Here is a 24,731-nt window from a genome sequence, read left to right as displayed (position 1 = left end):
CTTATCTTAAGAATTGAATAATGGAATAAAAAAGCTGTTGGCTATTTTTTTATTTAACCCATTACGCGATATTAACGCCTTTTAACGCCTTTTTCACCCCCACTTTTTGCTGTCAAATGCCTTATTTAGGCCCCCAACACTTGTTTTTGTTTGAGAAATGTTGTTAAAAAATGTGACCACTTTTTCGGCGCGGCCCCCCAACTAAAAGATACATCAGGGGTTGCCAGAAGGGGGTTGTGCCGCCTTCTGTTTGGGGGGGGGGGTGAAGGGGGCGGCAGTCCCCCTCATCGCCAAGAAGATTTTGGACTTTTGAGAGGCTATAAATGACCCCAGATTGATCATAAGGTAACGTGTAACCAACGCTGAAAAGCATTTGACTCTATCTCAATCCATTGAGAAGTTGCAGCACCTTGAAATCAATTTTGATGGAAAATTCAACGCAAAATAGTGATTTTTGGCAATTTTGAGATGTCCCCTCGTTGCCATGGTAACAGAAAATTTAAGCATGAGCATGATGTTGCAAGGGCAATGGTCCAGTTAACATTTGTGCCAAGTTTGATAAGTGTTGAAGCAGTTTTTATAGTATTATAGCAATTTGAACTTGTAACGGGAGACTTTTCAATGAAAACAGCCATTTTCACAAAATGCTTATGAAGTAATGAGTTAAACCACATCGACAAACATCGTTGTTTAAACAATAAGCACTAGCCGTTCCTATTCCGCCGCATGATCAAGAAACATTTATGATAATTTGGGCATCTCTCATATCAAGGCGACTGAATATAAAAATAGCAGTCATATGTAATGTTTAATCATCGGTATTCATAGCTCGCAGTTATCATCACTTATCAAAAATTAACAACAACAGTCTCTTCTGAGTATTCCAGTACATTTCCCCCATCTGCTTGTACTGCTACCCCTAGCATGTTTTCTAACAATGTGAGTGTAAATAAACTGGAAAACCTATTTGTTTACTGGAGAACTATATCTAATACCAACTCTAATGCATTTCTCAATTCACAATTAACTCATAATACAAATTTAAGGCATTTCTGTGTCAGTTGTTCTTTTTTTCTTTTTCTAACATAACGACATCTATCAGCATGAAATATATACATATATATCAATATCATCAACGAACTACGGAAACGAATTCAGCTACGGAGCCATGTCCAATAAAGTCCAATTTATACAATTCCCAGACTAATGAAGCAAAGATAAATTTGGTTGTTTATGTTAAGTAAATAATACATATTGTATAATATGCCCACTATCTTAAACACAAGATGTACATAACTAAATAAACAGAACATCTAAAATTTGATTGTCCATACAAGCAATGTGTTGTTCCTTTTAATAGCACATTTGACGCGTTTTGCATTATGTACTGATATAAAACATCTGCGAATTTAAGAATTCATACACTGTTTATTTCAAAAATACATACAAAGGTGTTGTACTGCTTATAAAGTCAGCAATAAATAATTGTTGTTGCTTCTAAATAATATTTTAAAAACAATCATGCAAAAATAATACATTCTGTTACTAGCATATTAAATTTGTTGTTACAACTAAAATATTATAATAACGTTTTGAAAAAGTTTATCTGAGGTGATATTGCATGGTATACAGATGAATTCTATCAGTAAAACCATTATATTTGGGCACATTGTCTCTGGGTGGTTCCAATATTCCTACTTGAATAATGTTGAATCACCCTTAGGATATATAGTTTTGACTTGTCTTTTGAGGTTTTACCGTGATATGTAGGCTTCATAACCTCTGATCCCCTTTAAAAATTCCATTTTATTTAGTTCCGCCCATTTTTTCATATACTGGTTGGAGACCACCAAAACCGGACAACCATCTAACTCGGACGGCCTCAGAAAAAACAACATTTTATTTAGTTTTTTTTTTGTCTAGTGGTTGTCGATATATCAGTTACACTAATATCAACAATTAATGCATGTTTAATCTAAAATTGACTAATAAAATTGATTTTATCTTTTTTAAACGTTGATAGTTTTATGTGTTTTACAAAAACGTTGAAAGAAGTTGAAAATTCTGATGTCAATAATGTTGAATCACCCATTGCTTGCTTTTTAACTTGTCTTTTGACGTTTGATCTGTGATATGCAGCCTTCATAACCTTTTTCCCCTTTCAAAAGTCCATTTTATTTAGTTCCGTCCATTCTCATTAGGGCACAAATATCCTTTTACTTTGAGATCAAATGCCGTTTTTCGTGCATTGACACAAATGTGTCACATTGGAAGGTCCATGATGATCGCCGTATGAACACATCTTCGGATGCTTCTAAATTCAAAACGTCACCATTTTCATGTTTAAATGTTGAATTCTGCTTAAGCCGGTGCTAAAACGCGTGGACAGTTGGTTACACTATCCAGTACTTTCCATGAACAGGCTTAATCAAACCGAGCCTGCAACAGTTTCAATATTGTAGTTTTGGATTTTCTTTAGTGGTCCTTGTTTTCTCCTTTTTACATTATACATGAACAAGAAACCACGCTTTCGTTATTTCATTTTTAATTAAGTACAAAAATCCTTAAAAATAATTTTACAACCCACATGATGAATGAGTTGAGCTAATGTTTATGCGAACATAACTCGTCAATGTAATTTACTTTGTTTCATTTGCATATGTAAGCAAATCAACAAAACAATAAATCCGAAAGATTGCCAATAAAAATTACTCACGCTTACAATAAATTGACGATGTGATGTCTGCCATAGAAATATATATCATTTTATGTAGGAAACGTTTTCTTCCGGAACAATTCAATTTCATTAACATCTACAAGAAGCATAACTCTTTGATCACGGATTGTCTTAAATCGGGAAAGAACAATGACTATGGAGCATATTTTGATTTCCCGAAATTCAACATCTGGCAACGGAAGAAAACATTGTCTTATTCTACGATGTATCTACAAACGCGTTTTATAAAGTGAATTTCTTTAATTATCTTTTAAATGCATAAAAAGTATCAATTTATACTAATATTTGATGACAAATGTGTTAACGGTGTTTTTTTAAAGTGACATTATGCTCATATTTTTATAGTCAAGTTGAGCTGAATTGTTTTTATATTTCAAATGTTTGACTGTTAAAATGGTGTTTGACCAACAGTTGACCAACAGTTGAATTTAAATATGCCTGAAGATCTGAGCGTTACAGGTAAATTCTAATGGATATTTATAGAAATTTTCCTTGGACCCTTGCGTTATTTATTGTTTATGCAAAGTATATTATTAAATTAAAAGGAATTATGGCAAAATAAAAACTTATTTTGACTTTCACCAGTTCTCTTGGATGGGCGTAATGTCACTTTAAATAACATATATTTGACATGCAAATTCAAGAAAGCGGCCTGTTAATGTATGAAGAATAAGCCTATTTTGTATTCATGAATTCTACAATCAGAAATACAAGTAAGATCCCATATAAGTTTTATTTTATTGAGATACATGACTGACAGTTATCTAATTTTATTTCTTTATCTTTCAGCAGCTTTATTTGCTTGAGTATTTTGAGAAAATCGTATCAAATAGTTTATATCCATTCGTCAGTACAAGCATTAACAATAAAAGTTAACATTTATTTCCGAAGAAAGTATTCTCTTTACGTTTTATTCCGTTGTCATCATTCCATGACGTAACTTCTTTCATTGTTTAATCTATAAAACGAAGATTGATCAGATTTGGTCAAGTTATAGATCATTGCCACTACTTAAAAGCAAATTATACATTAGAAACGAACAAATTGTTCTTTCTTTAGAAAAACACGAGTATTATACTTTTAAATAATGGGTTTAGAGTATGTTAGATGCGTTTAACCTGCGGTACGAAGAACCGCTGAATGTGAGATTATTTGCCATAAATGTAGCAAAATGTAAACAAAGTAGTATTATGACTTCCATACAAAGTAACAAATTCTTATAACTATACTTATTGCAAAAAGCAACCTTTATAAAACTATAAAATGACACCAAAAGTTAAAAAAGCACAATATTTTGTGAATTAAAAGTGAAAGCATATCTGGGTATAATGAATCTTTAAAAGGATTGCAAGTCTGTAAAGCAGTGTAATGTTTATGTCCAATACATTAAAGTTATTAATCATTTCCCAAAGGTCCAAGAAAAGGAATAAGATTGATTTTGTTTTGAACTTATCTCGTGGATTAAGTCCGATCGTAAAACAAGATGAGACATGTTTATTTCTTACGTATTAGCATAAGAAGAATGTGTTTAATATATCTTATGTAACACACCTGATATATCATTCTGAACTATCTGATATAATGGAGCTGTGAATCGAACTAGTCTGGTGTTTTATTCTGACATACTTCACAACGTATGTTATGTTCTCTTTAAATTTCATTAAATTTAGAATCTTTAATTGTAAAAAAATACAAAGAGTAATTTAATATAATAAATATGATATAATAATTCTAATTCTTTTTCATTTATTAATGTTTTGGGAGAGTTTTCTATATTGTTAAATAACATGTGTACACAAAGTATCTAAACACTTATTTAACTTATGTTAAATCAGTATATTTCTGTAGTTATTATAAATACTATTGTCAACAGAAATGATCTATTGTGTCATTTTTAAAAGTATACACAATTTCAGAAACAATCCACAATGAACATGAACACATATAAATTAACTTAGAGAAGAAAGTATTCAACGCAAATATTTTCAATGAGATTGAGTATACATGTAAATATACAAAGTTTAAATTTGTCTTAATTGACAAACACCGTCAGTGAAAGAGAGGTTAGTAAGTATTAGGTATCTGAAGGCGAGAAATATAATCTTAGTCATTAGAAAAGGTCAATCTGTTGAAGACAACATTGACACCTCATATATAATATGAATCAATATAGATTGCTGTTTCATATTAACACATTCAGGCGAGGAAAAAGGTATTGGCGTCATAATGGCGTCTTATCATTTCCAAATGTCACTACATGATTATATATTTTTGATCTCAGTATTTGTTAAACAATATGATCCCAAGCGAACTATCTTTTTAATATTTCAACTGTTCAAGATAATGATATCCTTTTGTTTCCAGACAGACATCTAGGTCAAGCAAGTATTATTAATATTGAGGAAAAAGAAAAACATGGAGCCAGAATTGCAGTCCGCAAATAAACCTTTGTTACAAAATATCAGGAGAGCAAACACACAAAATAGATAATGTAAGTCAGATAAATATAAACTGAGTCATTGTGATTACATTCTAGTCATTGGTCTAGACCAATTTTATGTACATATAAGCAAACTCTGATTTATCCTCATTTGCAGGATTGAAATTAGAGCCGCTAACACTAAAAGTGTTCTACATAATTAAATTTGTTTTTAATTATTTTAAAGAACATATAGATATACTTTTAAAATCGCAATTTAGTTCCTTTTAATAAAATTTATTGTGAAAGGAATTTTTTAAGATTGTTTTTAATTACTTAGTATCAATGTGCTTAATTGATTTACATAACTACATAACTATCTTGATGTAAATGACAACACAATATTCGCAAACAAATCACCAAAACGTAAGAAAAAATATATTTCAGAAATTAAAGACGCTAGTTTCCGGAATTGTGAAAGTATTTACTAATTATCACTTATAGTACAGTCCCTGGGGGCCTTTTGTGTGCAAAAAAGGTCCATGGATAAATGTTATACCAATGTAAAGCTAAATGTTTGAAGTTTACAAAAAATTTGGGTAGACATGTCAAATCGTGGTACGTTTTGAGAAATCCAAGATGGCCGCCAAGATGGCCGCCAAATTATAGAAAAATGACTAATAAGCAATTTACATGATAAAATTAGTTCTTTTTTTATTTATTTTGGTACATGTGATGTTAAAACTTCGCATCCTATTGGAACAATATGAAAAAGGGTCATTTTCCTTTTTCTTATACATATACTCTTGTTTTCATAGAGAAATTTTGCTAAAAAAGCATTAAAAAGTATCAAAAATCGACTTTGCGCTGGCCTTTTTTCCTTTCAGTCTAGGCATAGTGGTGAAAATGAGTATTTTTACCATATATTGCAAAGACCTGATCAACAACTTACTAATTGTACCTTTATTTTTATTTTTATTGTGTAAGAATATGAATTTGACCGGGAATTACTAGTGACCGGCGAATTGTACAACATGTTTATTGTCCGGACTCTCCCGGTTTTGGAGGAGATGTTTGATATCGTTACAATTAAAAAAAAACAAAAACAAAAAACAACAACAACAATAGCATGTTTCATTTTATCTATATGAGATAAAAACAATAAATATGTACAATAATTGAGAAAAAAGTACATTTTTATGGTATTAATATGACATTATCAACTTTGAAACATTTTATTTAATTTGTTATCGTGTTTAGTAAAGATGCCGAGGAATTATTCAAAGTTACAAATTAGATTTTATGAATTATTCAATTGATTGATAATTTAAAAAATGATAAAGAAAAATACAAATGTACATGGGGTACACAAAAAGTGAGTCCTAATTTCTAGTGAATTTATATATAACGATTATTTAGACTAAGAATAACCAACAATATTGCATTTTGAAATGTTTTTTAAGTCTTTAATTTTTTAAAGGTAGATTAACATTCTACCAACAACATTAATTGGTTCTGTTGCCATGGCAACAAAGTGGTAAAATGAGAGAAAAACCGGAAACGTATGAGGCTTTCAGTTTATCATTTCAAGCATGTTGTAGAAGTCAATGTCATGATTATGCATTACAGAATTCAGAGTTGGATACATTTGAAAAAAAAAATCATTTCAAATTTCACTACATTTACTTTCCATGAAAAAACACAAACTTGAATTAAAACATCGATAACATTTTGCTGAACAGTTACTGTAACAATAAAAAAGCTTAATTTTTTAGAGGCAAAAGATAATAATGAAATATTGAAAAATAAAATTTATGCTTGATGTTTGGCCCGATTTGTGAAAAAAGCTTTTCAACATTCTTCATTTATTGATCATTAAATAATAATAATAATAAATAACAAATAAAGCAAAAAAATCCACAGATCAAATGTGATAAGAAGGAAGAGACAATATGTCAATATGTTGTGATGAAGAACGTCTTCAAGATAATGTGTCATGGATGCATCTGAAAAACTTCTCATCTCAATGCAATACAAGCCCAGCTGATAAATATTTTAACAGTTGGAGAAACATGGATAAAATCACCATTTTGTGTTTAAAATTTGACGCTTTCTTCTATTCTAAAAAAATATAGAGCAGCATAAATTATAAATCCTGCATAGATGTCTTGCTACGCAAAACAAATAGGCCATATTCCACCGTTTCCTAAAAATTCTTTATAAGTTATTTTGTGACATACAGGTCAGACCACCTAATGCTTTGCTATACGGTCAGTATGTCTAAAATCATCATCAACAAACTCCGAACTGTTCATCAAATGGCGTCTTGTCTTATAACCAAAAACAACCCCTCAATTTAAACACATTAAAACGTTGTATAGAATCACCATTGTTTTACCTATTGGAAATCAGATACAGTAGGGACAAACTCCAGTATACATTAAGAACAAGCTACAGAAGAATGTACACAAAACTACAACTTAAAAGTCTCAAATTAATTATACAATATAAGTAATTCCGATATGTAAACAATATGAGTTTTGTTACTGCAGCCTCATTTCGTTCTTTAGAAATATATGACTTTTTAAGTAGATGGCGGTCTATTATAAATCACGTTGAAAAGAATTTAATGGTATGTTTATATGCAAATAGTTTTACATAGTCATATCTAGATTTGTATAATTGTTGAAATTTCATTTAATGTTGAGTATTCTTTCTTAATGTTTATAACTATGATATAAACGCATTTAAACATGTTATATATATCAGAGAGGCACTTAATAAATTTGGTGTAATGATAGATTTTGCTTTTGTTTTTGACCGTTTTTACCAGTTATAAGAAAAATACGTGTTTGTAAAACCTTAGGAGCGATTTTTGTACCACTCACACAAAAAAGTATGTTAATTGTCGTCACGTAGTAATAAGCTATAAGTGATATATAGGTGAGCATTAAAATAAAATCTCAAAGACATTAGTAATCATATCAACTGTTACAGTTTCGTTATTTTCTCATCATCAATAAATATCAATAAATCATGTGGAGTAACCCGCGGCTGAACGTATCCAAAATTCATGAAAGCTTTCTGTTTTAAATAAGTCATTATAAAAGTGCAGTCTTAAAACCATAGTTTCAATGTAATTGGAGATGAAGAAAAACAGCATTTCTCAAATTGTCCGGTAGCATGTAATGCACATGAACACTAGTGTGTTCCAAATCTAGATTAAGGTCAGGACGTATTTGAATTTGGAATCAGGATGAACATATGACTCTGATTTCTTTATTTTACAAACAATTTTAATGTTTTCTTTATTTGAATAAGCCAAATTTCACTTTCTTATAGACTTTGCAATTCTGATTTGCCTTAAAAGAAGATCAGAAGGTGTCAATATTATGAAATAATGCACGGAGGGAAACATATTAAGGTCTTCCACAGTAAAGCAAAAAGTCGCCACAAAGCCTTTTAAAGTGTTGATGTGACGTAAAAGTAGGCTATATTTGAAAATATTTGACAGACATTTTGTTTTGTTGTTGTTTTTTTCACAAATCGGATTATTGTATATCTAAGTCACAGAAGTTAAAAATAGAACTGACAATGCGTTTGTTTTCAAATATTCCCAGAAATAAATAAAAAGATCTTGAGCTTTTATATGTATGGCTTTTTCAGATGGGACTAAACCAACATTGTTTATCACCTTTCGCGTAGCGGAAAGGGGATTATAGGAATGGCCTCTGTCTGTCAGTTCGTCCGTCCGTAACACTTTCGTGTCCGCTCCATAACTTTTTAACCCCTGAAAATTTTTTGAAATAACTTGGCACAAGTGGCACAAGTGATTACCCTTATGAGACATATGCCGAGCGCAATAATTGGGTTGCTACCCCAAGGTTAATGTCACACTTTAAGGTTAAATGTTTAAAGTCTTCATTTAATAATAAAAAATCTACATTTCGTGTCCGCTCCATAACTTTTTTAACGCTGAAAAGTTTTGAAATAACTTGGCACAGCGGATCACCATTATGACACGACGTGCAGTGCGCAATAATTGGGTTGCTACCCAAAAGGTCAAGGTCACACTTTAAGGTCAAATGTTAAAAAGTCCACATTTCGTGTCCGCTCCAACATTTTAACCGCTGAAATGTTTTAAAAATATCTTGGCATAATTGATAACCAGTATAAGAACAAGTGCAGAACGCAAAAGCTGGGTTGCTACACCAAAGGTCAAGGTCAAATGTATAAAAATGTGCTTTTTGTGTCCCCTGTAGAACTTTTAAACCTATGAAATTTTGTTTAAATACCTTGGCACAATTGATTGCCATTATGAGACGATATGCAGAATTGCAATAATTGAATTGCTACCCCAAAGGTCAGGGTCACACTTACAGTTCATATGTAAGAAAGTCAACATTTCGTGTCTGACTCTAACTTTTAAACCTCTGAAATGTTTTTAAGATAACTTGATCATAATGATCAACATTATGACACCATTAGCAGAGCACAATAATCAAGTCACAACCCTGAAGGTCAGGGTCATACTCAACGGTCCAATTTAAAAACATCTATTTTCATGTCCGCTCTATAACTTATTGACAATTCAAAGGTTTTAAAAGTACTTAGCACAAATGATTCCCACCACGACACAATCTACAGACCTCAACATCCAGGTTGCTGCAACCAAGGTCAAGGTTATATGTTCTCCATAACATTTTGACTTTATGCAAGATTTTAAATAACTTGGCACAAATAATCACCATCGTGAGACTATGTGCTCATGATGTGCATGACACAACATCAAGGTCATAATTGGTAACAGATCAAGAAGTACACATTCATATTCTTTATGAAGCCCCGGAGTTAACTTTCTTTACACAGTGTAAATATAGGAAAAACATGAAAATATTCTTCTCCATAACTGAAGGACCTAGTATAGAATACTATTAAATTTGCTTTAATTACGACCTTGTGGTCAAATTCAGGGCCACTTCATTTAAAATATAGGAAAAGCTAAAAAAAAAACTTCTCCCAAATCGATGCCTATAGCTAATTATTTCTGTTGAAGCCTTGTATAGACCAGTACAAAATTAATCCAACGAAAATTTAACCCGCGCCTAACTGAATTCATATGGTGACACATAGGAAAACTTTTTGAAATCATACTTTTTTCCAAAACCAAATGCGCAGATCTTACTTAGATTTTGGGTTAAAAGCATTGTCAAAAAGACCAAATCTTGACAATCTGGTCAAAGTTGACCTAACCCCAGGAGTCGTTTTACTTTGTGTTATAAAGAAAAGGCTTTGAAAACTTTCTTCTCCATAAATAAAATGCTTTGATATTTCAGTGTGAAGCATTAATTCTATGACCATATCAATTTATGTCACGATATAATACACAACTACTAAGCTTGGTTAAGTCATGATCCGTTTGATTATAATTACCTTTCCCAAGGGTCAATTGATTTACATAGTCTAACTTATATATAAAATCCATTATAAAATCATCCAACCCCATTGTTTAGAGCTTGTGAAATAATATCTAGAAAGATTTTTACCATGTTTCTTCAAATCATGATAGGGCCGGGCCTGGGTTATACGCCAATTTCAACACTTCTTTGTTGATAGCTTGAAGGTCGGTTAAACTATCTGAATTTCATGGATAAATAACCAGAAGAGTAATGACCAATTTCTACTAAGCTACGGTACTAACTTTTTCGACAGACAAATGACCGTAAAACTCAATGTCCGAGATCAATTGTTGTCTGTAGAACAAGAGACGCCTGGACTTCACAGCCGACACTCTCCGTAAAGTGCTGATTGCACCGGGTGATGCTCCCCGTCTAGGTTTTGGACACACGCCCGGCGACTATATGGTGCCCCGAAATTATTTGGGGAGCATAAAAAGGCCCTGCCTAGATGTCGATTTTTATATAAAAAAACTCTTTATGTCAGAAATCACAATGCAATACCATTTGGTTGGAAGAATTGTCTTGTGTTCTTCTTTGATTGTTCAAATCATGGCCCCACTGGTATAAGGTGACCTAGAATTCAAGACCTCGTGACCTTCTTTCTTATTTTTGAAGCTAAAGAAATTTGGATAACAGACACAATATGACATGCCAGGTGACCTTTATCTGTTCTAGTGACCTCTTTGTATTTTGATTGTAAAATTATAGATGCAGAATTATACACTGATATCAGTTGACCTAGAATTTAATCTAATGCAAGTAAGAGTTTCGTAATACAAGCTACAACCAAAAAGTTTGAACTCAACAATAAATTCGATTGTCATTAAAATTTGATATTGGTTGACCTAGAATTTGAACCAGTGACCTACTTATTTCTCGTTTTAGCTACAAAGTCTTAAATGTTTACCCTATGTACAGTTTCAAACATTTGATAATGTTTATATACATTTCTACCTTAATTATCCTTTCCAAACATAACAACATGCACATTTGACATGACCTTTTTCTATGTATAGCAGTTTGAAAACAAAGCAAATGCATGAATAAATTTATTCATCTAATTTCAAAATATCGGCTGTTATCTGTGTTGATAATTTGCTATTATTCAATGTGACTTCTTTTAATGTTATATTATTTTCAATTTGTTAACATGGCTTTGTGCACAGATTATTTATCTTTAAGTAAGTTTTTGTAATTCGATCTTATCAACATGCTTAAAATGTTTAAAAGTTGAAAGTGTCATACGTTTTAGGTGTGTCTTTCATTTTATTTCTCCGTTGCCATGGCAACAGAAGATGTTGAATATTGATAAACAAAATATCAGTCTCAGTTTCTTTATTATTTATAACTTTAGGTACATGCTAAAGTGCAATACATGTTGACTATTCATAGTTTCAATTATCATAACAAACCAGTTAACAAAATACTGAGACTTAATTTTCGTTACCCCACCCACTTTAAGAATATCAGAATCCACATTCTTTTACAATAAAGATAAAGAATAAGGGTGATATTAGTATGATATTGTTTAAGTCTTTGTAGTATATGGTAAAAATATTCATTTACACCGCTATGCCTTAGCTGGTAGGAAAAAATGTCAGCCACATATCAATTTTTGATAACTTTTTCATGCATTTTTTAGCAAATTTGTCTATGAAATTCAGAGAATATGAAAAAATAATGGAAATGCCTCCATTTTCATATTGTTCCAATAGGATGTGAAGTTCTTACATCATTTATACTAAAATAAATACAAAAAAACTAATTTTATCAGGTAAAATGCGTATTAGCCATTTTTCAATAATTTGGCGGCCATCTTGGCGGCCATCTTGGATTTCTCAAAACGTACCATGATTTGACATGTCTACCCAAAATTTTTGTAAACTTCAAACATTTAGCTTTACATTGGTATAACATTTATCTATGGACCTTTTTTGCACACAAAAGGTCCTCAGGGACTGTACTATTAGATGAATGGGACAAATACGATTTATTTTGTGTTATGTTCAAATTATAAAGTTATATTATTACATTAGATTATTTAGAACTTATTCCTTGTAAGTTATCATGTTATAGAATGGCATTCTCATTGAAATATTGTATCAAGAACATTTTAAATTTTACGTCTAGTTAAAGTAATTTTATTTGTTGCTATATATCCATTCGTTTATTCTAAAAGTCGTTCATTCTAAAAGACGTTAATTAGTTCGTTTGTCCACTTATTCATTAATTCATTCATTCGTTCGTTCGTTCGTTTGCTTGCTCGTTTGTTCATTTGTTCGTTCGTTCGTTCGTTCATTCATATATAACTTTGAACCTTTTCATTTACCATAATGCATTATTTTTTATGTTCACTTAAAGAATGTTCAGGTCACATATCAAAAGTAACAAAAAACCATAAACGAAAACAAAAGGCACGTACGAGCAAGCCAAATATAGAAATAAATAAATAAAGAAATAAATTAAAAAAAAAACAATAAAAAAAAACAGGCTCATGCGGCTGGGCATGGTTGTGGTGTAACAATTAATTTAAGTAGCCGAATATCGATCAAAAACATTTTTTTTTAAACTGTACACTCGATTTTGTAAGAACGTGCGACATTGTGCGACCTCATGGAACACATAAAAGCTTGCTTGTTTAATTTATCATTAACACAAGTCAGGTTGTTAAAATCTCTTTAGTATTACATCCATATCTAATTTAACAGATGAAGTTACATTATGCATATCTAAGTGTAAATGTACAGGTGAAAGTAAAAACAACTTTATATTTTGCCATATTTGATTCCAATTTCATATTCTACTTTTAATGAATATTCAATAATCCAGGAGAATGTATCGGGTACGTCCAGTTGATAAAACGATTGGGACAGACTTTATATTTTATGCAGTTTTATATCTTATCCTAAACAGAATTATAAATTATTGAACAATCTTTATCAAAATGTCAATCTTGTGAAGTATATCTTATTAGAATCGAACTTGTCAACGAACAAATTATTATAATCTCATTCTAAGTCAAATTATAAAGCAAAAAGCACCAAAGAAGATTTAATTTGATTTTCAAAATTTAGGACTGTACTGAATCCACCTTAAATTTTGAATACCTTCATAGTCGTTTTGAAAACAAACATTCATAAAACAAGAAATTTTATTTTTGATACTTTTGAAATATTGTAATTATGATAGTCCAGAACAACATGTCACAATACCACACAAATGATAATATAAGAATCTGTTGACTTTGTTTGTACAGAATTATATTATTCTGTACATTATTGATATAAGAATATCATTATCTTAAAACCTGACCCGCTTTCTTTATCGTTCTAAACATTACATGTGTTTTACAAATAAAAAGGAAATAAACAATTTCCCAAAAGATTTAATGAATACTTGCAATCTATTTTTGCTGTATAAAATTATGATCATGCCATGTCAATTCATACAAAGTTGTTTTCACATTAAGAGATTGTTCGCATATTAAGTTAATCATACGTATAGACCGGTTTAATTCATTTTATATTCAGCACACATGATTAAGATGTCTGAAAGTCTATTCTGACACAAATCGAAAAATGTATGCTTATTGTACAATCATAAATGTCCGTTTATTCTTTAGCCTATTTATCTCAAGGAAACAGATAACTAAAGCATAGGACTTCGTGGAAATTATTGAGTAAAGAAAGTTGCAAGTTTGAATATAGAAAATATAGAAATCAACTCCAGTTTAAATTTAAAATTATGTTGTTTTATCCAAAATAAACACAACGTTTCGTTTTTTAAAGCCAGCCATTTGTTTAATTATATGTATTTTACTTAATAATTTTAAAGTGAGATTCGAGATATTTGAATCTTTATAGTAGAAACACACAATATAAATGACTGAAGGTGACTTTTGTGTTTCGTCAAACGAATATGTACATTATACACATTTATTTTTTTTTCATATTCTGTATACCAAACTACAAGTGTCGTATAACAATAGATGAAATCTGGTAAATACGATTAAGCTACTTTTAATGAGATAACCGCTGTTGCTTCCGTGCTTTATTCCAAATTCGGCGTTACCTCGTTAGAATTATCTTATTTACGTATTATCTCACGTACATCGAATGTTAAATCTCATAAAGTAATATGTACGTTATTACATTTAAAGATATCAACGAAACTTAAAATTACCATATATGCGCTTGTCAGGTCGTCATTTTCATGAATGATCTTGAAAAATAAACATTTTCATGGAAATGTTTTTGATGAGATTTGAAGTATAATGTCACAGCAACCGTATGCCCTAATTACTTTCTTCCAATTTTGTGTACAATAAAAATATTGGCCCATTTACTTATCGCGGTGATCGTTTTAGGCACACATTGCAATTTCTGCGTTATTTGCACATTGCTGTGTTACTGGATATACACTGTGCTATTTGTAGTTCTGACGTTTGTCATAATTAAGAGAACGTAGAAATATAACTATGTTCCCTTTATTGCCAAATGTCGATATACAGACGGTGAAATCTCATCTTAATTAGAAGATAAATAACAATCAGACATACTGCAATATGACGGGGCATTATATATGAGCGACTTTGTCTCATTTACGTCAAAAGGAATTATATATAAATGTACTTCATCTTTCTTGCTTATTTAAAACGTGAATCAAATTTTGTCAATAATTAGTTATGATATTTCTCTTATAAATTTTAAACAAATGCATATTGTTCGGATATTTCAAGTCAAAAATTAAAACATACAGTTTAAAAATTTCCAAATTTGATTTTATTTGCAATAAAAGTCTCAGTTTTTTTGAAAAAAAAAGACCATTTGGACGCTACGTAATTCAATCGTTATCAATAAACTTCGTTCTGTCTTGACTGCGCTGTTTTATAATATTTTAATGATGGTTTGTCATTGTTAAAGCATATCATTTTAGTGATGATGGCCTTGAGCTTTCATCGAAAGCTCTGTCAAATTGTAAATAACTACCTGTTTAATGTGAAAGACATTATTATGTAAGTAAAGCAAAAAATAACAAAAACAATGTCCTTTTTCAAGGTACTGAAGAAGAAAATTACGGGAGAGAGTGGAAGCCACCGTAACGTAATTTGTCAAAATCAATGACTAAGTTTGTAAATCATGAAGTAATATGTACAGATATAAGTTACAGTAATACGATATATCCAACTTAAGTATAAGTAAACCTCGAACGGAAGGATAAATGGTAAGACGTTTCAATTACAACAATTATGAACAAAGCATAAAAATGGATCACTATCTATTGATAAAATATTTCTTTATCTCTGAATCTGAAACAATTTCTTTAATAATACACGTACTTTATTTTGTTGTCATCAACTTGACACTTTGTGCATTGTCGGACCGTATTTGGTACAAAAACGAATATGGTACAAATTTGTACCATATTCGGCCGAATCTTTTACAGAGTTACCTGGAGCAAGCACGTCTCTAGTCTTAGAGTACTAGTACTTAGTAACCAGTACTAAGCAGATACATTCGCCAGTAATTGACAACTGCCCTACTTTAAACAGCGGTAGGGGAGAATGGCCGTAGAAATCATTTCGTGACCAATCTCCACGGAAGTATCTGGCCCGCCCGGGAATCGAACCCAGGCCGCCTGCGTGCCAATCTGACGCGCAATCGACTGAGCTAGCCGGCGAAACAGTTACACAACCAGCAAAATCCATGTAAAGTGTGGTTAGGTTAGCTGTTTCTGTTACTGCTAGTTACGACGACGACGACGACGACGACGACGACGACGACGACGACGACGACGATGATGATGATGATGATGATGATGATGATGATACTTTTGTCACTTCCAATATTAGGTTAATACAATGTATTTGAGTTTGAAAAAAAGTTTACACATCGGCAGACTATTTCATTTATTAAGAAATACATAATTTATGTACCATATACGTAGGCCATTTTCATTTTATGAGTTTTTTTGGTATGTACCAAATACGTTTTGGCGAGCATAGAAAAACTTATTCCAACCGAATATGGTACAATGTTTGTACCATATTCGGTCGAAAATTGTACCATATTCTGTCCGAATATGGTACATTTGTACCATATTCGTTTTTGTACCAAATACGGTCCAACAGTGCATTATTAAATGAAATGAATGCTCCCAAATATTAAAATGGCGCGGTCCATAGATTTTGAATGTCAAGGTTATTGAGTACGAACCTGTTTATTTAACAAAATGCACTCCGAAACGGAATATAAGTTGACTTGCACACAAGATGATACATTATATTGGACGATCCACGATACCTCTGTATTCTATTCTTAAGTATTATATAACCTATAATCATAAAGTATGTCAAATTAAAACGACATACATTAAACAAATTTCATTGTTCTTTGTAATTACAAAACTGTACAGAATTTATAATTTCTCTTTTAATGTTTCTGGTAAATCATATAAATTATAACTAAACGTTCCTCTATGGAACTATTCACTAGTACAGAAATACTTAAACAAAAGAGAGTTTTTGATTAAGAGTTACAGGGGACCTATTATTCAAATAAGATTTACAGAATAAATGTGATATATTGGTCCCTTATTTACTTCTTTCTACTTCATTACTTTAGATACACTTATACCTTAAACTGTATTCCAAGTGCATGCATGTACTGCGATAAATTGAATAGATACTATCTTGTTTCCTTCTTAATATTTTTATTTAAAGCACAGTTCTATATTGCTATAGTTTGTCTCACTATTAAATAATCTGTTTTGTAAAACACATTCAGCAATAATAAGGATTTTTGTCAACAGAAAAGTTATACACGATTGCATAACCTTTTTGTAAAAAACACATTCAGCATTTATAAAAAGGATTTGAGCCGTGCCATCGCAAAAACAACATATTGAGTTTTCGACCATCATGGATCCAGACCAGCGTACGCATTCGCGCAGTCTGATCAGGATTCATGCTGTTCGCTTACAAACCCTATTACAAGTAGGGAAACTGATTGCAAACATCATGGATCCTGATCAGACTGCACGGATGCGCAGGCTGGTCTGGATCTATGCTAGTCGCAAACTCATTATGTTGGTTTTGTCATGGCATGACTCATTAATAGTTATCGGTATAGATACCCTTGTTGCAAATACAATGAAAATGTTACTTCTGCGTAAACATATAAAAAGTTAACTGATAATGAATTATTCAAACATGGGCCAAATAAGATAGGAATATAAACTTAAATTATGCTTTTGAAAATTGCAAAATTCACCTATATGATCTCAGTTTATATATGTATGTTATTTTAAAGCTGTAAAAAAAGTGATTAAACACATCAGTGCAATAAACAACATTTATTTATAATTAAAAACGTCATCAGAAGACACAAAATACCTTAAAGTAGTGTTTATGCATCACCAAAACCAATTTCATAAAAATTATGGTTATTTGTCTATTTCACGCAATTTTTTTCTCTTAAACATTATCATATAACAATTAAATAAAACAGTGAAGTTGCAATTTCAATTATGAAACAGACACATCGTCCTCAACTGAAAATAAATGTATCACTCTAACAACATTACATGTATGGAAAAAACTTTTAGTATGTGTAGCAGCAAAACTAAAGTCACCTTAATCGATGATATTTCATACCTCGCTCACTACGTATAGTACGAACATGACAGTAATATTTAATTCTTTCCAACGGATCATAATATAATCATCAACAATAATGACTAGAATACCATATGCTTGACCTACAAAGTCTAATCTTGTTTGAATATTTTTTATTCAAATGAATGTTGTATAAAGATCACGAGTGCAACAATATTTTGGCTTAATTAGTAAATGATACTTGTTTTTTAATGATAAACTTTAACAAATGTACAACTGCGATAAAATCAATAAAAAAGACGTCATTTCATGATTATGATTGTTTGAAAACTGTGTATTATTTTGCGGGCATGTATATAGTTTGACCTTATTTTGTTTCAAAATTCTATAACTAGTATATACAGTGATAATTTGCGAGTAAAACGGAAATAAATGAAAATGTAAATTGTAATTTTACAAATTAAATCGTGATTAAATTGCTGTGTTATACCTCATGCTTTTAGCGGTAAATTTTAAAGTATGCTGTTTATTGTGTTTTCCGATAAATTACAAAAGACTACTTTATTGTTGTTTTTTGCTAAATCATTTACAGTAAATCAATGCTTGAAGAAATTAATTTGTAAATGTTTAATGGATTTTTTGTCATTTACTACACGTTAAGGGGTAATCACTGTTTTAACCCCGTGAAAAATAAAGTTTTCTATTCCCTTTAGGTTCAATAAAAATGTTTTTCTATAATGATATAGTTTTAGATGTGAATGCGAGGTTTAAGTATCAACTGTAAGCATAACACCTTGTTATAGTTCAGTCTAGTTACAATATTTCTCATTATAATGTTATTTCTATATTCAAACATTACTTAAATTGTGAATAAAATCGGCAAATATGTGCATAAAATAATTTATCACTGTCATTTCTCTTAAAATGTACTGTAGCCTAAATTAACAAAATGTCGAATTTAAGACGTTTTAACGATCTAAAAAGAAAAGTAGTATTGAGAATTAATATCGGTTTCATTTGTGTTTATCGACGTTTTTTGATGCGCAAAAATAAATGATACAAATACTAAAACTTACGACCTTGGTGGTCAATTCCTAAACATCAAATCTCTAAACCGGTGTTAAATAGCCGATAAACACCATTCAGACCAATATAATTTCGATTCTAACGAGGAAAAATTAGGGAAATCACAATAAGGCTCTTATATTTTGTGCCACACTGTCGCTTAAATTATAAAAAAAATATCATTCAAAAGACATAATATGGATAATTTTTCACCTTATTATTTTAGAAATCATTCATCATTTTTAACAATTCAAACTTACGCCTGGATTTTATTCTGTAATCATCGATTATTCATTTTTCAATCCCATCCATGTCAGTTGTCGTCTCTATATATGAGATGTATACTAATGCCTAGGTCACAAATAAAACGGGCGCCGTCCGATTAAACGATTTTTATAAAATCGGCAGATTTTTTGATGTCGTGGACGCCGGGCGATTTTAAATGTGATACCTTGCGTGGTCACGAATGAAACAGTCGTCGGGCGATTTTTGCCGAGTGGATTTTACAGAAAGAATTGAACGGATCAGGCGGTCGCCGCCCGATGTCCGTACGGCACCTGTGCGATTTAAAAGTGAATCGGACGGTTGCCGCGCGGGCGCCGGGCGACAATAACTTTACATTTAATGACATCCTAGATAAATCAGCCGGTTGTAATTATGCCAGCAAAGAAGTCAGCTGCCAAACCCAAGGGGAAGGCCAAGGAGTTGGTCCGTGTTGTTGACAACGAGTCACCAACGGCCAGTATCGAGGCCGTAGAAGGCGAAAATCAATCAGACATTCGCATGGACATTGAAGAAAAATTTCATGCTTACTAGTATTCAAAAGAAATTCACAAATATATTTTTGAGGCAATTACAACTTCTTCAAGCTGAAATTTCAACAAACACAAGCAGCCCGGTCGCCGGATGACGAAACGATGACCGCCCGGTGCCTGTACATGAATCGTCCGGGTACCGGGCGATAATCGTTTGACTACTTGTCTCTATTCAGGCACCGGGCGGGGCCCGGCCTATGTCCGCCCGGACGCCTTTTAAATCCGACGCTGTTTTAGTAGAACAAAAAATCGCCAGATCAAAAAATCATCGCCCGGTCGCCGCCCGCTCGATGATATTTATACTCAGTGACTCCAAAAATTATCGTCCGGCAGCTGTTAGCTTTTAAGTATTACTTAAAACTCGAAGGCGTCTGCCCGATGAGCAAATTTTCAGCTGCTGCCGTCTGATAGTCACTGCCGCCGGACGGACGCCGGCCGATATTGCGATTTTTTGGAGAAACAGACGCCGCCCGGCGGCATTTTCTTATTTGTGACCTAGGCTTAAGGATGCCTACCTAGGACATTACATTGCTTTTGAATTGGCGTAGATGTTTCTTATATAAATTTTATCAACTGATATGGATAAAACCTGTAGCGCAAAAGTTTTTTGGGCAATACATGAACAAAAACATATTAGAACGGGACATATCAACACAACGCGTTATTATTTTTGCCTTAAAATGCTTTGATAACTATCTTATTGGAGGAGAGAAAAAAGTCGCATATACATGTATACATATATACATGTAGTCCCACAAAAAGCCACATATACATGTATACATATGTACACGTAGTCCCTTGCCAGTGTTTATTATCAGTTTAACACCGTTTTATTTTCCTCTTTGTATATAGCTAATTTAAACAAAAAAGTATTTTTAACATGGGCCTACTTTAAACTTAATGTAAAATAATAGAAGCATACAATTCTACAATTAGAATGAACGCAGACAAGAAATGTTGTTTCTTGTTATTTTAAATGTCTTATTTTGATACCAATTGCTGTCAGCTGTTTTAAGTTATGAGTCAGTTAAATGGTCTACTGATCTTATACAGTATTTATAGGTAATAATCGTACATAATGTATCTTTGGGGACATTATTCTGTTATCCTTTAATAGCAGATTTAAATTCAAGAGCAAATTGAACTTACTGGTAATGTTCGTCTTTTTGCTAAGTTGTTGTCTTTCATCATTGGTTCTGTTTAGACAAATCATCCTCAAGGGAGATATGTTCTTTCGTTTTAAGTAATAAATAATTTTGTTTTACAATTCATGCTGAAATAAAACAGTTGTTTATCCTTAACCCATTACTTCATGAGCATATTGTGAAAAATGGCTGTTTTCATTGAAAAGTCTCCCGTGACAAGTTCAAATTGCTATAATACTATAAAAACTGCTTCAACACTAATCAAACTTGGCACAAATGTTGACTGGACCAATGCCCTTGCAACAACATGCTCAGGCTTAAATTTTCTGTTACCATGGCAACGAGGGACATCTCAAAATTGCCAAAAATCACTATTTTGCGTTGATTTTTTCCATTATAATTGATTTCAAAGTGCTGCAACTTCTCAATGGATTGAGATAGAGTCAAATGCTTTTCAGCGTTGGTTACACGTTACCTTATGATCAATCTTGGGTCATTTATAGCCTCTCACAAGTCCAAAATTTTCTTGGCAATGAGGGGGACTCCGCCTCCTTCAAACCCCCCAAACAGAAGGGGGCACATCCCCCTTCTGGCAACCCCCTGATGTATCTTTTGGTTGGGGGCCGCGCCGAAAAAGTGGTCACTTTTTTAACAACATTTCTCAAACAAAAACAAGTGTTAAGGGCCTAAATAATGCATTTTTTCACCATTTGAGACAACAAAAGGGGGGGGGGGTGAAAAAGGCGTTAAAAGGCGTTTATATGAAGTAATGGGTTAATGATATTTTTACGGTCATATTATTAATGAGCTACAGCCCATGTCAAATATAAGCTCCGACGAGCATATACATGTTCGTCTGAAAACAAAATATCAAGCCTTTAAACGATTAATTCTTGTTCCTTGATAAACACTTTTATCATCACTAAATATAAACAATGCGTTCAACTTCCTTATAAGAGAGGTTTCATTTTTTATCGAGTAATACTTTTAAATGTCTTAAGTTGTTATTACAAATAAGGAAAACATAAATCATTGTATAATATTTACTTAGTCCGTCTGATGCAGATCTAAGATATAAGCTCAGTTGACAATATCATTGCTTGTTACATTTTGTACAGGAGCAATAAAACAAAATATGATAAACAAGACCAACAAGGAAATGCATCGTCCTAAACACAATCCAGCAACTAGACACACTTTCTATATTTTAATACAATTTTTAAGGATTTGTAATTGAAAAGCCTTACATGTGACTGTAAAAATGTATCCATTTATTGTATAATGACAGCCAATTTTTGTTCTGCAGAGACACAATAAAAAATACAGTTAGGGACAACATGATCTTAATTTTTATCAGTTTACAGGCCCACATTAATGACATTAAATATAATGTCTGAGATGGAATGCTAGCAATATAACCTTTATTAGTCTACACAATACAATTACAATATTCTGTCTTTATATGACAATATATGTTGTCTATAGATAAAATGTTTTACAATGAAAAACAATCATCTCATAATATTGTCTGTCAATGTTATTGATATCTTTTATTATTTCTACTGTAACTGATATACATGGATAAAATTCAGTTATGCTTTGAGAGCTGCAAATGAGATATAATTAATTTAATCTAATTCAATCAATTCATGAATAAAAGCAAATTGTAAAATGTTATTCAAATAAATTGCTCCTTAAAATATTTCAAATAATTGTCCTTTCACTTTAAAGATAAAGAGCAGTACAGTTTATTAAACATAGATAGAATATTGTTGCTGTGTTTGCACATTCAGCGTTTCTAAAACATTTATAATTGTCATATCAAAATATCCGCCATCGATGCTTGTATTTATTTTTACAATTTTGCCACTGTAATTCACAGGCTCCCAAGTTTTGATGTAGCTTGTTACATGATAAACAGATGAAATTTATCTATTAAACCATTATATTTGGGCGCATTGTCTTAAATGATACATGTACAACTAACCATGCTTTTGTAATTTTAGTTTCTATTGAGTACAAAATCCTTAAAAATATTTTACAACCTTCATTTATGCGGGACTAACTCGTCAATGTAATTTATTTTGTTTCATTTGCATATATATGGAAATCAACACAAGAATAAATGCGAATGTTGCCAATAAAAATACTCACTCTTACAGTAAATTGACGATGTGATGTCTGCTATAGAAATATATATCATTTTATATAGGAAACGTTTTCTTCCGGAACAATTCATTTACATAACATATACAAGTTTCATATTGGTTTTTATGCTATTCATCTATTTGATCAGCAATTGTCTTAAATCGCGAAATCCTTAATATTGATAGAGAATATTTAATCAAAACAGTAATGTAATGTATATGTCAAATGCAGTATGTTTATTGATCACTCCCCAAAGGTCCAAGAAAGGGCAGAAGATTGATTTTGTTTCTAACTTATGTTGTAAATCAAATCCGATCGTAAAACAAGATGACACATGTATATTTCTTAGGTATTAGCACAAGTAAAGTGTCTTATATCTTATGTAACAAACCTGATATATCATTGTGATATATTTGTAGTAATAACGCTGTGGATTAAAATAATGCACTATTATCTTCTTTAAATGTCTTTAAATTTAGAATCTTTAATTATTGAAAAGTACATAAAGTAATTTAATTTAATAAAATATAATCAATTAGCTGGAATCAATGAAAGGAAAATAATACGTCACTAAAATAATTGAGAGTAATATAATTTATTTTCTGTAACTTGAAGGTGCAAATACAATTATAATTTATAGCAAATGTTTGGTGATAAAGACGGGTAAAATCCTAGTAATCAAACACATCGTATTGTATTGAATTATTTTGTTTGGTTGTAAAATAACCTTAAACATTTGACAATGTTATACTCGAAGGGTAGTGAACAATTTAAAATATGATGTTTGAAGGGACATTAAAAGGACGATATTTGTTTGATTGTCCTGCATTTGGTTAATATCACATTAAGGAGTTAGAAAACCGCAATATGTTCTCACTCTGTGGTGCGATTTATTGCAAATTCACGAAAAAGATGACGTCAGATACAAAAAGTGATTCAGGTTAATATTTGATAAAAAAGAAAACAGACCACAAACGAATCAATAAAGAGAGCATCAAACATCAATTTTCAAAATGATCAGTTTGATTAAATTGAGAAAATAGGAATCCCTAAAGAAAGTCCAACACAACATAATTGAAAATGTTGCAGGCTCGGTTTGATTGAGCCTGTTCATGGACGGTATTGTAAAGTGCATACTACCGTCCACGCCCCCTAGCACCGGCTTAAGCAGAATTCAACATTTAAACATGAAATGGTAAAATTTAAGCCAGTTAATGGACGATAGTTGTATGTGTAAAGATCCCCTAACACCGACTTATGCCGTTTTTAATATTTATACATGAATATGGCAACATTTTCAATTTAGAAACATCCCGTTAGTACCAATC

Source organism: Ruditapes philippinarum, unplaced genomic scaffold (genome assembly GCF_026571515.1).
Source record: "Ruditapes philippinarum isolate M1 unplaced genomic scaffold, ASM2657151v2 ctg3046_1_1_1_1, whole genome shotgun sequence".
NCBI lineage: Eukaryota > Metazoa > Mollusca > Bivalvia > Venerida > Veneridae > Ruditapes > Ruditapes philippinarum.
The sequence above is the reverse complement of the archived record's forward strand: the minus strand, read 5'-3'. Positions refer to the sequence as shown.